This window comes from Triticum urartu, chromosome 7A (genome assembly GCF_056163025.1).
Source record: "Triticum urartu cultivar PI428250 chromosome 7A, HENAU_Tu73, whole genome shotgun sequence".
Classification (NCBI taxonomy): Eukaryota; Viridiplantae; Streptophyta; class Magnoliopsida; order Poales; family Poaceae; genus Triticum; species Triticum urartu.
Window position 1 is genome coordinate 703,855,469 of NC_141879.1, and position 4,764 is coordinate 703,860,232.

At 44.1% G+C, this 4,764-nt stretch overlaps 1 pseudogene; it reads right to left on the reverse strand.

The window, feature by feature from the left end:
• Window positions 1-1,529: 1,529 nt before the first annotated feature.
• LOC147961821 (putative F-box/FBD/LRR-repeat protein At4g03220) lies at window positions 1,530-2,337 on the reverse strand (annotated as a pseudogene).
• Window positions 2,338-4,764: the final 2,427 nt, after the last annotated feature.

The window sequence follows — 4,764 nt, forward strand, 5'->3', positions numbered from 1 at the left end:
TAGAGAAGCTTAGTAACAACTTGTGGAGCTCTTCGCCCTTGCTTTCAGTGATTGACTCATGGAACTCTACTGTCATCCCCTTTAGCATCGTTGTCCAGTGGAATAACCTTTTCACAAGAGCGAGTTCATGTTCAGTTCCTCTCAGGCCAACGATTGCTACTTCTTTGAGGCAAGGTAGCACGAGTTCCTCGGTTTCCCAGTTTGATGGCTTAGCACAAATGCAAGCTGATTGGCACAGGGAGTGTGTCTGGAACAAAAGAGATATCAGTTAGATGAGAAAGATGAAACTAAGAAATAAGTAGATTTCATGGATACTATTACATATGTCCACGACAAAATTTACAAAATAATAAAACATACAGTATAAATTAATTTGGAGCCAGCATATTGCAGAGAGTATAATTTTTCTATGCATATAGGAAATCGTCCAACCAACTTCATTATAAGCCTTACACAAATTATCATGTATTGTGCTATTGTCGGCCCATACAAAAGAAGTTTTTATATTTGCTGAAGAAGATCAAAGGAGGGTTCCCATTTCTTTGCTAAAAATATGATCCCATCAGTTTATTTTAGCATTTCCAACAGACTGGCTATCTTTTGAAATAAAACCTATTACAAAGTCACGAACCCAAGTAGTATATTACTTTGTCAAGCTTGATGAACTACACATCAGTATCTAACCCTAACCAACAGGGCTAGGGCAACTCGCTAATAAGCCATGGGATTCACCATAAACTAAGAATAGTGTTACCTCCAGTTTGATCGGCATGGCAAGTTTAACCTCCAGTTTGAGGAGTCTTCGTGCTACTTGTGTTACACATGTTATGCGTAGTCAGAACTCTGTTAGTGACAACTTGGCTAAATTTGCTAGGAGTAATGGTAGAACCATAGTTTGGTTAAACTCTGGCCCGTCAGAGGTAATTGATCTTTGTATTGCAGACCGTAGCATTTCTACTACTTGAGTAATTCATTTTTCTATCCGCAAAAAAAAATAACCTCCAGCTCTCTTATACCACTAGACATCCTGAGAACATGGAATAAGCTGGCTCCAAAGGAATGTTCACATGCCACTACGATACGACCAGTGTCAAGCTGGTAATGTTAGGAAACTTTGTCATCTCTTCCATCAATAATCGGCTGTTATTACATTTGACCTGTAGTTTCGCAGGAAGTCATATAACAGTTGGATAAGAACACAAACATCTCATTTCCTACAAAGTGACCAACACACAATAATCAAGAAAATCAACTTTTGTGTCCATAGTTGTGAATTTTCAATTTTGTATGGTCTCTCAAGTATTCCAAATGGCATATTCCTTTTAACTCCAAGTTTCGTTACAATCTCTATTGGCTTGTTGCTAGAATGTTACAGTAATCGCATAACTCACATAAGGATGAACTCACCGGTGCATAGACAAGGTAGAGACCAAGTCTGCTGATGTGGTCAAAATGGTGCAGAAGCATCAAGCAATGACGATTATGTGCAGAAAATATATCTTGTCCATATACAATTAAATATTGTGTTGTCAGCTGTTGGAGATGTGCCATCTCGCCAAGCAGGACGGAGCTAGGATCATAAGAACTCTTCCAATCAAGTGCCACCAGCTGAGGGGCTGAGATGTTGGCAGCTAGTTGACTTTGATCAGAGCACTGGTGAAGCAATGCTGTACGGCTAACTCTTGCAGAGCTGGCGCAACGACATGGAGCTGCTGCAGGCTAGGCAGATGCTACAGATCTAATTCTAGGAGAGACTCTGAGTGGATTGTGAACTTGTCCAAACCCTTGACATTGTAAATGGAAAAGAACCGCAAAGATGGGCAGCGTGGTGAAGAGACGACATCGCTGAGGCTACACGGACCATGTAGCTGCGTACAGCTCCACATCGGCGAGCCGGGTAAATATGCCGGAAGGCGGCAGGGTGAGGCCGATGGAATGTAGATCGAGCACGACCTCGGTTGCGTTCTGAAAGCAAGGCAGCTTCAAGGGAGATGCGGCGGAGGAACCGTCCATTCCCCGCATGTTCCTGAAATATAGGACACCGGAGAGGCGGCGCGCGGCGATGGGGAGCCATGCCGCGACAGAGTCGGGGGTGGCCTCGATGGCGTCAACGGAGAGATGGCCGAGGGCCGGCGCATCATGGGCGGCGCGTAAGCCGTCGGGGTCAGTGGAGGCGGGGAAGTCGAGCTCCGGGAGGAGAGCCCAGACGCGGCGCCAGCGGCGGGCGAGGATGCTGGTCCGAGCGGCGACGGGGCCGTCGCAGAGCTTGAGGAGGCGGTCCTCGACGCCGGCGGCGTCGGTGAGCTTTGGCCGCTGCTGCTCCGGCATGCGCTCCATGGAAGCAAGAAGCAAGAGGGGGTGCGGTGCGCCTCAGGTGTCAGGTCGCATCATTGCAGGCCGCCGGTGGGTGGGGATGGGAATGGGTCGGAGCCATGGTCGGGAGAGGAGCTGAACTCGGTCGATATTTGGGGGGCTAGGGTTTTCTTCTCCCGGGATTGGGGATTGGTTGGATTGGATTGGGGACCTTCCTCCCGGACGGGTGTATAGGGTGTCTTCTCTTCTTTGTATAAGCAGCCTAGAAGGTGATTTGTCTGCTCCCATTTTTCGAATCTCATATGTATTTCCTGTGGATGCCACCAAACGATTGAAGAATACTGAAACTATGGAGTAAGATAAGCGCACCAACACATCAAGAAAATACATGTCAATGACCTGAAATCCGCTCTACGCCGCCATGCCCACACCAACGGCATTGACCACACTCCGGGCCAAAGCACCAAGCCGTGAGATACCTTCTTGGTATCGGCGTGCAAGTTTGCTTCTATCGCGAGCACAGACCCGACCGACCTAAAACTCCCACCATTGAGAACTGCCCCAGGCACGCCACATATTGAGCTTGATGTGGTCTTACCACCGGCTCTCCGTTTTAAGAAGTCACCGACGTGCAGCTGGTGAATCCTGAAAGTACCTGTCGATGTCCTGGAATCTATTCCCACTCTTCCACGCCTGGTGGTGCAATTCCGAGGAGCGGGGCCATATTAGGCAGACCATCCCCTATATTGACCATGTTGCTTGAGTACACGTGCAACCACTGCCAGATATTGCCCACCTTCACCATTGGTGTTGTACCTTCTCATCGACCACCGACAATAGTTACACTTTCGATATAGCCGTCACACCGCTCTAGACATTCCATGTGTTCATGCTACTAGGGAGAACATCAACGACCAAGCCCTAAAGCATCGGCTCTGTGCATAACGATGAAGGCTTGGGTAACTCCTCAAGTTAGCTCTGTGCAGAATGATCAAGTTAGGTCATGTCAATCTCTTTATATCCTGTCGTTCAACATTTATTAAATTGTCCACACAAGTAAACAACTCAAAAAATATAAGAAGTCTGTGTGTGAGAGAGAGAATAACAAATCAACTCGTGCCGTTTCCCTTGCCTGCAGCAGCAGAGACCACTCCCACTTCTTCTCCAACTTTGGGATCTCAAGGCGAGCACTTAAATTTAAGAAATGAGGACACAACAAACAACTCAGAACACTCTGAAATAAAAGCCAGCTCCATATGTGAAGGAAATTAGCCAAATCAATGTTATGCCATATTGTTGAGAAACTGATAAATAGATACACCATGTAGAAAGGACAAATGCTCAAAATTTAATTCCGGTTGCCATTTGATAAGAATAATCGATTGGTATGTACGTCGATTGCATGTTTCTTGGGAAACTTTAGGAGCGAAGTTGTTAATCGACTATCTATGTCATTTCCCAATGTTGGCGGGGTTATTATTTAGTGATTCTCTTTCATCATAAAACTCAAGTGTGGCCCTGGAGAGAACATATATAAGAACAGTTGACAGGACGTTGAAACATTGCCTAGTGTAAGCATGAAACTGTATGAACAATCATAGTAAAATAAATCAAGTGTGGCTTGTTCTTGAAAATGATTTTACATTTGATCAGATAGGCTCAATGTATGGACAATCCCTAAATAGGACATGCATTTGAAAAAAATCTGCAAATATGTGCATCAATTAGGACAGAGTTTTCTAGGGGAATACATGAATGCAACAAATGCTCTTACCAGTGTAAGCATGAAACTATATGAACAATCATAGTAAAATAATCAAAGTGCTGCTTGTTCTTGGAAATGATTTTACATTTGATCAGGTAGGCTCAATGTATGGAGAATCCCTAAAAAGAACGTGCATTTGAAACAATATGCAAATATGTGCATATATCAGGATAGAGGTTTACGGGGGAAAACATGAATGCAACAACTACTCTATGGGGGAAAATATGAATGTAACGACTACTCTTACCTTCTTATTAGTACATTGAATATTGCCATGGTAGTAGGAAAAGGGTAGTAGAACACTAATCCTATCATCTATTCTTAAATAGTTGCAATCCACTACCTATTTTTTCTCTTCATGCATCTATGCCACATCAAGTCATGCACGTTGTCATAAGTAACAATTTTTGCACTAATCTATTCATGCAACCATGCCATCTCAGCAATCATGCATGTTAATTTGTTTTGCTTATTTTTGTGCGGGCATAGACGGTCATGTTTCACATTTTTGTAGAATGACCTACATATATTTATACGTTGGACGCTTGGAGCAAATATGTGTACGTCATGTTACACATTTTTTGTTTAAAATGGCACCCCATTTGATTTCAATCCAATAGGTTTCTCTTTTTATGCAACATTTGGTCACATGCTTCATATACTTTACTAGATCAGGAATGCACGCG